General features: G+C 43.9%; 1 long non-coding RNA gene across 1 annotated transcript; it reads left to right on the forward strand.

The window, feature by feature from the left end:
* Window positions 1-3,781: 3,781 nt before the first annotated feature.
* On the forward strand, window positions 3,782-8,376 carry LOC139827207 (uncharacterized). Its single transcript, XR_011737528.1, has 2 exons — window positions 3,782-3,862; window positions 4,025-8,376. It is a non-coding gene; the product is annotated as an uncharacterized lncRNA (long non-coding RNA).
* Window positions 8,377-9,327: the final 951 nt, after the last annotated feature.

A 9,327-nucleotide genomic window follows, 5' to 3' on the forward strand; every position in this document is an offset into this window, starting at 1 on the left:
TATGGCTTACATGACCTCACTATGCATAAAATCAGCATGGATTTTTTTCTTAAACAAACAAAATATTGAGTTTCTTTCCTGCTTATGTTTTAGATGATACATTTAGGATTGGCCATCTTAGAAGTATCTGTGACAACTGTGAAATTGACATCAAAGTATTCAAGAAAATGAAATACAAACAATTTCAAAGGCATAAAATTTTCAGCTACCTTTTAAGAACTCTGCTTTGTTTGCTTATGACATCTTTAGTTACCACTATTTGTTTAAAGACCAATGCCTAGTACACTTCCATGAAAGATTATTTATAAAAAGTGAGTGCCTGCACTGTGTAATTATGGAAAGGATTTGCAATGCAGAAAAAGGTGGGGAAAAACACTGACAATTCTGATTTTTTTGACTGTCAATCACAAGGTAAGTAAATATATCTCTATGCCATTAAATATTAATAATGAGAAAACTAAGTTACAGGGAAACTATTAGCTAATACCAAAATCATGATGAATGCAAACAGGTATAATTTAGCTTATCTCAGGGACCTATATTGATTTGTAGCCCTTGAGAGTCCATCTTCAAGCACAGGAACTTAAGGGTGTTAGAAAATTATTGTGAATGTAAGTCAAGTCTAAACCACAGTGACTCCTTAGTTAGTTCCTTAGATATAAACTTTTATTATGAATTTATGGAAACCCTTGTTCTTTCAGGGTGCTCCCTGTATGTCCTAGATCATCTGTGTCATAGACGATTCTCAAGGAAGATGAAGAAGCTCTGAATTAAAAAAAAAAAAAAAAAAAAATATATATATATATATATATATATGTTACCTTTATAATTTTTTTCATACAAGAATCACCATAAACCAAAGCCAATCCTAACAGTGAGTAACCAAGAGATACAAAACTAAAAGAAAATGAGTTTTCCATCATAGATCCTTAGATATCAATAGTTTGGTTTAAACAAGGGATTACCAAGCAAATTAAAATCAAGAAAGCAAGGTAGAGTAAGAAATGAGTTTACTCGGAAGAGTCTACCAAGGAAAGCAATAGGCAATATAGAGAATTTCTGTCATATTTAGGAAGGGCAGCACATGCAGTCAATAGAGAAAGCAGAGTTTGGCATGTATTGTTGTGCAGTTCAAAATGGCTTCATTCACAGTGGCTATCTGAATTAAATTTTACTTTTCACTGGTTGCCAGAAAAAGAGCAAGAGCATTCTGGGAGCTCATGACTGTGTAGTCGGTAGTCTGTCATGGCCAAGATAAGGTGCATTTCCATAGTCAGTTCTTTCCTTATATAATCAGTTAAGTTCTGAAGTGTTTGCATAAAAGAGATCTTTGCTTTAAAGCTCCAGAAACATTGCTACTAGTGCAGTAGTTACCAGTGGAGTAGCAATGTTTCTGGATTAGAAGATTATAGCTTTTCCATTTTTAGTAATCTAAGTCAGGAACCTCTAAAGTATACTTACACAGAAAGCACAAACTGGACACCTATCTCAGCCTACAGGAAGCTCAAAATGATGGTTAGAGGAAATGTTGAAAAATATTTTGGAGAGACTAATCCCTAGAATGATGCTTGGAGAGTGAAAAGTGAAATGATAGAGAGGAAAATGCAGCCAGCTGTGACTGCTTACTGTAGAATACAAGGGAAAGACTCAATTTAAACTTTTTTCTAGCATGCTACTTCTCCCTTGTCCAGCACAGAGTTTGCAAGCTCTTTGCCCTGTTTATGCATGCTTCAAAATGCAACTGCCCAACACTCTTGACCTTGGACTGACAGGTGGTTGCAGCAACTTTGGCAGGATGATGTACCTGCCAGCCCAATCTGATCTAGAATGCCTGGGAACTGGACTGTTTCATCATAAACATGAAATCATGAAATAATATTCACACAAGAAAGACAATTCAATGGCACATTCATCTTTCTTAGAAGACTACAATAAGAATCATATAGATCAGATAGAAATTGATAGAGAAGCAGCGAATTTCTGATTTTATTATTTTTAGCAGTTTAGTCCAGGTTTTGGGGCATTCCGACAACAGTGGAAGAAGAGTAAGAAATCTAAGTCTGGGTGAACCTGCAAGCCAAAATAAGTTAATCTGCTACTAAGATTCGGTAATGGAAGAATACCATTCTCACAATATCTAATCTTGTAAGATTTTGTCACTCATTTAAAGGCAAAACTCTGACTTCCAGAGGGATGTGTGCTGATAGGCATAGTGCCAATTGGGTGATTTTTTTTTTTTGCATCACCAGATGAAAGCGTGGATTGTTCTTGTGCCTCAGAAGTTTCTAGTTTGGTATGTTTCGGCATTGTTTCAGGCTGCATCAGCAGCTCTGCTCTCTAGCCATCCTGTTTAATGCACTGGCCCTTCTTCTCAGTATCCCAAAGTTCTCAGGCATTGAAGCCAGCTTCTTGCACATGCATTGTCTCTGTTTTGACAGTACCCTCTTGTAAGGGGCCATTACATTTTACTCCTTTTTCTTGCAGGGTTGTCTGCTGCATCCCTGTAGGTTCTTTTGCTTATTGGTGTCTCTGGTTCATTCTTGTTGTGGAGTACTTTAGCTCCTGTCTGAGTCCAGTTGCCTATAACATTCTGTGGAGTGTCTGTCTGGAGCTGCTCTGGCTGGAGGTGTAGAGTTGGCAGGGGGGCGGCGGGCGGGGCGGGAGGGGGCAGGGAATAGCACCAGGAGTCCATGGTTAATCTGTTGATATCCGTAGATTGTGTAGGCAAAGTTGTACAGTCATCTGGGGTGGAGTAGCCATGGGCAGGTGGAGTGGACTGTCCCTTCACTAGTGTTTTGGGAACTGGATAAAAGCCTTTTGGGAGGAGCTGTTCAGCAGGAGTGAAGCAGGTTTAATCTCAAAGGAGTTAGGGCTTGTATGTGTGGGGCTTAATGTTTGGCCTGTTTCTTTGATTAGCAAGCTGTAGTTGGACAGGTGGTATTTCTGAAAGGAAAGCAGACCTGTGCAATAGTTATTTTGTTCATCACCATCTGGGACGTGGGGGCAGGTGGGGGACAGCTGAGGCTCTGGGACCCAGTGTGCCTATTGCAGGTGTCTGGACAGCTCATCAGCCTCATCACAGAGGACAGGGATTACTTCAAGACAAACGAACTGATTGACTGCAACTTGCAGGTACCACTGAGGGGAGACCCAGGCATCAGGGAGGGCGAGCAGTGAACCAGTGTCTTGGAACCGAGGTTCAGTGTCACAGGGGTGAGGGGAAAGTAAAAGACAGGACACACGGGGGAAAGGGATTAGATGTGACGCAGAGTGGCCCCAAAGTTGGGTGGAACCTAAGTTTAGGGTCGCGGGGTTAGGGGGGGAGAAAATAAAAGAAAGGCACCTAGTGAAGGGTTTCGATGTGATGTCGGGCAGAACCAAAGTTCAGGGTCACAGCAGTGGGAACGAGGTAGAAGAGGAGACATCAACAAGGGATTCGATGTGACACCAGGTGGAACCAGAGTTGTGCCGAACCAAAGTTCAGGGTCCTGCATATTGGGGTGGAGGTAAAAGAGGAGACACCGGTGGAAGGGTTTCGGTGCGGCATCAGGTGGAACCAAAGTTGGGTGGAACCAAATTTCCACGGGGGAAGGAGGGGGGAAACGTAGAAGAGGGGACTCCGAGGAAAGAGGCGGAACCAAAGTTGGCCGGAACCAAAGTTCAGGATCACGGGGGCGTGGTGGGATAGGAAAAGAGGGGCACCGAGGCATGTGGGGGACGGGATAGAGGGGACAGCGAGACCTCTTGTTGGGGGGTGGTGTTTCCGGGTAGATGTGGTGACCGAGAGATCCCGGGCGTCCGAGGGGAAGGTAGAGGAGAGGACATTGGGGGAGCGTGAAGCAGATGAGTGAAACTGGTTTGTGTGAGTGTGGGATTGCAAATTCTTGTGAGGGGATTCGTAGTTTTTCAGAGGCTAGGTTTTTTTCTTCTTTTTTTTTTCTCTTCCCCCCCCACTTTTTTTTGTGTGTGTTTGTTTTAGTTTTTCCTTCCTTTCCTAATTTTTTCTTTCTTTCATTTTCCCCAGTATTTCAGAACCTTCCTAGTTTCTGGTGTCACCTGATGGGTGAAGTGTTACTCCTGTGTGCAGGTTGGAAGGTGAGGGTCCACTGCAATGTGCAGAGCTCACTCGTTTGCTCCCCCAACTCCAACTCACAGGGACGATGTTGCTGTGCAGCTGCTCAGGACAGCCCGCTGTCTCATGCAGAATAAAGTTCTTTATGCTCTGTTTGTGTGTTCTGCCTTGGAAATAAAGATGCACTGCCTGGTGTTTCAGCGTTACATGTCGTACCTGCTGGAATGAGTCCATCCTCCCCACAGTTGCTTTTGTTTGCATCGCATCACTGCAGCCTCAGCAGCATCATGGGTTTCATTGGATGATTTGCTGGCAAAGCTGGCAGTTGACAATCTCCAGTCACATTGAGGTGCTCTGGTGTTTTTTCCTGGAAATTCCAAGGTTCTTGGTTTCTATTGTTTTGATTTTAATTCCTTATTTACTGTAAAACATTTAGAATAAAAACTTAAATAAGAGTAACGAGGAGAACCTTTGGGAGTAAGTAATGCGTATAATCTACTCTAGCTATTACTTAGAACTCTGCAGACAGTAGTTACCCCCAATTTACATAATAAAAGTATAAAGAGCAGAATATAAATACTGGAACAGTAATTGAAAGTTATACCTGTAGAGAAAAAACCCTAGTTCATACGAAAAAGAAAAAAAATCATGTGTGCTAGTTAATCCACTTATTGATAAAGTAACGATTAAAATGTTGGAGTGTCATTTAGGGGGGTTCTAGAGCAGGTTCCGGGTCAGCACATGATTCTACAGCAGGATTGGGTTATGAGTTGTGGGGAGGTCCTAGAATCTAGTTCAGGGGATGCTCCTGTTTTGGCATCCCTTAGAGGATTTGTGGTACCTGTTGATGATAGTGGGGTGATCAATGGGCAGGACTGGGGACCCCTGGAGAGGACTGTGGAGTACTGAGGGCATGAGGTGTGCCCTGGAAAGGACTGGGAAGCCATTGGGGCACTGAGGAGAGCCCTGGGGAGGAATGGGGAGCCTTTGGGAACCGAGGAGAGACCTGCAGAGGACCGGGAAGATGCAAAACACTGGTGAGCAGAGACAAGGCCTGGGGTGGAATGGGGAGGCCTGGGGAGCCAAGACAAGTTTTGGAGAACTGTGGTGAGCCCTGGGAAGGGCTATGAAGCCCTGGGGAGAACTGGGGAGTCTTGGGGAGCTGAGGCAAGCCCTAGGAAGGTAAGGTGAGGTGAGCTTTGGGGAACCATGGAGAGCCTTGTGCAAGCCTGGAGAGTCCAGGGGAGATGAAGAGAGGCGTCGGGAGCCCTGGGGAACTGAGATGAGCTCTGAGGAGAACTTGAAAGCCTTGGGAAATTGAGGCAAGCCCTGCAGAGGACTGTGGGTCTCTGGGGAGCACTGAGAAGATGAGGGGAGTCCTTGGGAGACCTTCGGAGCCCTGGGCTGGCAAAGCAAGCCCTGGGCTTCTTTTTAGAAGAGATTCTAATGGAATCTAATTCTGCTTTGTCATTTAGTCCTACCGAGAATGTAGGACTGGCAGAATTTAGGAATGATGTGTGGTCTTGCTAGAAATTTGGTGTAACACAATAGCATTTTCATTTTTATAGGAAATTTCAGCACACTATTTTAATAATAATATAGTTACTTCCTTTAATGAGCTACATTTTTACACAGCTTAGTATAACATCTATGTTGTTCTACCTATGCCCTAGAAAAATTAAGTTCAGCTCCCTACTCAGTCACATTGCAAATGCAATAGATGTAGTAAAAGAGCAGGTATTGTCATTGCCAGTGAGGGTCCAGATGATTGTGGTAAGGGTGGTGGGCAGGGCCCGGGCTATGTGAGCCACAGCTTCTTGTAAGGGAACTCATTCTGCTCCTGGGCTGTTTTCGGGTTGGTTTTCTACTGCTCCTTTGTTCCTTCAGTAGTTTGCAGCTTTTGAGCTGTCTGAGCTAGAGAAGCAGAGGCATGTATCTGAGGTTCATTGAGCTTCATAACCAGTCAAGGTTCAGCAGCAAATATAATAGAAAACATGCTTGTAAGTGGGTTTGGTTTGGTTTTTGCTCTGCTTAGTAGATGTGTTGTTTGATTGGTTGTTTTTTGTTGGGTTTTTTGTGTCTTTTTTTGTTTGTTTGTTTTGTTTACTTATTACAGATGTTGAAGAGGAACCTGGCAACTGCAGGAAGATCCCTGTTAGCTGATGTGTTTTCTTTTGCTGAGGATGGATTCAGACCCCCGGCTCTCTGAAAGCTAAGTGGAGGGACTGGGGCTGGGGAGGCTGTGGGAATTGCAGGGAGGGGTTTTAAAGCTGGTGTAGGGAGAGGGCCATCCCCTTTGGGCAGGTAAAGGATGCATGTAACTTTTCAGCACCTGTCTAGCTTGTGCTAGATAGGTCAGCTCTAACCTGTGTCTGTGTTGTCATGTAGTTTGGGAGATCTGCCTTGCACCTGTTAGGTGTTCCTTGGGTCTCCATGCTCTCATTGTGCTCAAGGGGCATGGCAGGCATCTTCAGCATCACGTCTAGGGTCTGGCATGCCTGTACTGATTGGCACAGTGACAATTGCGCGCCACTTTTCTTGCATTACCAACTGAAAGCGTGGATCGTTCTTGTGCCTTGGAAGTTTCCAGCCAGTTGTCTTTTGTGGCGCCATTCCAGCCTGTATTGGCAGCTCTGCTCTCTAGCCATTCTGTTTAATGGACTGGCCTTTCTTCCCAGCATCCCAAACTTCGTATTTCTTGAAGCCACAGGGCACACTCCCAAAAACATACTTAGTAATTGCTTATTAGTATTACTAAAAAGGGCAGCATTATATTGAATAACTGCACAACAAGAACTTACAATCCAGCCTGCACATTTGGATAGCTTTAGGGTTTAAATTTTGTAGCAGGGGAAGTGGACAGATTTTAGGCTAAAGCCCTATAAGTCAAATACATTTAAGTGAGGAAGCAAAGAATTCGGAATCTTGGACCACATAGATCACAGGGAAAACAAAAGCAAAAAATTTAAGTCCCTGCATCACATGCATATTTTGAGAAATCTTTCCTTTTTTTCTCCCTGTAGTTAATTCTTAACTGTTTCATGCCAGTTAATTTCAGTCTACTTCAACTTTTTTTATCATTTCCTCACTACTGCCCTTACGGTCTCCAGCTCATCGGGTTTGTTGTGTGCCAACAACTTCTTTGAAATAAAGTAATTCCCCCTCCTCCCCCCCTCCATCCCCCAAGAATACCTAAGGGTAGAAGAATTCCTGATTTTATCTGTCTTTTTCATAAGGACAATAAAATCTCTTCCAGCAGTGTATGCATTTCTGTGTTGATATCAACACAGTATCAGACCACATTGGTCCCTTGTTTGGGGTGGATTGATTAGAACAAGTTGTGGATGTCTTTGATGTTGATCATATAAGTGTGTGCTCCCATGGATATGGATTTTTTTCAAGATCAGTACTATGTTGCTGTGGCAGGTGCACTGGACCCCCCCCCAGCCAAACCAGCAGCAGTTTGGTCCAGGCTCCAGAGTGGGCAAGGGCCTGAGCTGCAGCCAGGCCAAGAATTCCTTCCAGGAGACCCACAGGGAAGCAGAACAGCACAGTGAACGCCGGTGGCCTGTGGGCACAGAGAGTCTCATGCAGACTTTTCCTACTGTATGGAATTTGACTACGAGTCAACCACTTCATTTTATAAATACAACAGCCTGGATGAGCCCACTTTGAACTCTACCTGCTAAATAAGTGAGCTGTATGGCAATGGTTTTACTACTCACAAGTCAGTGGCTGAGCCCAATTCAAGTTCAATATTGATCATTTAGCTTAAGTAGATGCACAGCAAATGTAATGGATTGTTTAGAGATATAAGGTTGTATGATTTTTAGTGTACTCTTTGATTCATGTTACTTGGTAGACTAGATTTGCTAAAATTTTAAGCTGTAAGGTCCTACTTGTATTTACCAAAAGTAACTGCAGACTACACTAAATGCCTGCAAGATACAGTCTAGCTTGCATTTTGCTGGAAAAATCAGACCAACTGGGAAAACAATGATCCAGGGCTAATGTGGAGACATCAAAGACGTCTGGAAAGCAGACCCTATTTTTGCACTTTGCTGAGGAGAAAGGATTTATCCAGAACAAAACAGAGGCCCACGTGGAGTCGGGGAAAAGGAGTCCAATGGGGAGCAAGGGACCTGATGAAGAAGGTTTGCTATTGGACTGAATCTTGGTGTGAGTAATCTGTAAAGACATAAAAGTTTGTAGTTTTCTATGCTTGGGTGGATCTCTGCGCAGGTACCCAGCTTGAGCTAGCCCTTCTGCTATTCTACTCCATTAAATTTTTTATTTTCTGAGAATTTTGTTTCCTGAAAGTCTGCTCTGCATGTGGTTATGAGTCTCCCCTGAAAGTTTGCCTTCAGAGCTCTAAGTACAGACTTTGGAGCAAACGGTTATCAGGGGAAGAAGAATCCCAAACATTTGCATTGCAACAGACATAAGCTTCACCTGAAAGTTTGCCTCCAGAGCTTCAAAACACAGCCCCTGGAGCAAACGGTTATCAGAGAAAGAAGGCGCCTGGAAGTTTGCTTTGTGAGCGGATACAGGCACCTGGAGAGAAGGTAAGCAGCATTTGGCTTGGTATATCTCCCCAATGCAGTAAATAATAGAGCAAACCCACCACCGAACTCTTTAATGTCACTCTTCTCTTTAAGAAATCTAAACGTTATTCTGCAGCAAGCAGAACCCTAAATTACTCCCCTTTGACAGCTACTTTCTCAAGGATGATCTTTACGTCTTTGTAGTACCTAGGCATCTGTGGCATCTTTTACATTCCTAAACAGCCTGGCTCAGGGAGGTTGAGATATATGTGTGGGAGAGAGCCTTATTCTGGTGGATAGCTTAATGACCATGAGCCAGCACTGTGCCCTTGTGGCCAGGAAGACCTATGGCATCCTGGAGTGTATTAGAAGGGGGGTGGTTAGTAGGTCAAGAGAGGTTCTCCTTTCCCTCTATTCTGCTCTGGTGAGACCACATCTGGAATATTGTGTCCAGTTCTGGGCCCCTCAGTTCAAGAAGGACAGGGAACTGCTGCAGAGAGTCCAGCGCGAAGCCACAAAGATGATGGAGTGGTGCATCTCCCTTATGAGGAAAGGCTGAGGGAGCTGGGTCTTTAGCTTGGAGAAGAGGAGACAGAGGGGTGACCTCATTAATGTTTATAAATATGTAAAAGGTGAGTGTCACAAGGATGGAGCCAGTCTATTCTCAGTGACAACCGATGATAAGACAAGGGGCAATGGGTACAAACTGGA

This window comes from Patagioenas fasciata, chromosome 2 (genome assembly GCF_037038585.1).
Source record: "Patagioenas fasciata isolate bPatFas1 chromosome 2, bPatFas1.hap1, whole genome shotgun sequence".
Taxonomy (NCBI): domain Eukaryota; kingdom Metazoa; phylum Chordata; class Aves; order Columbiformes; family Columbidae; genus Patagioenas; species Patagioenas fasciata.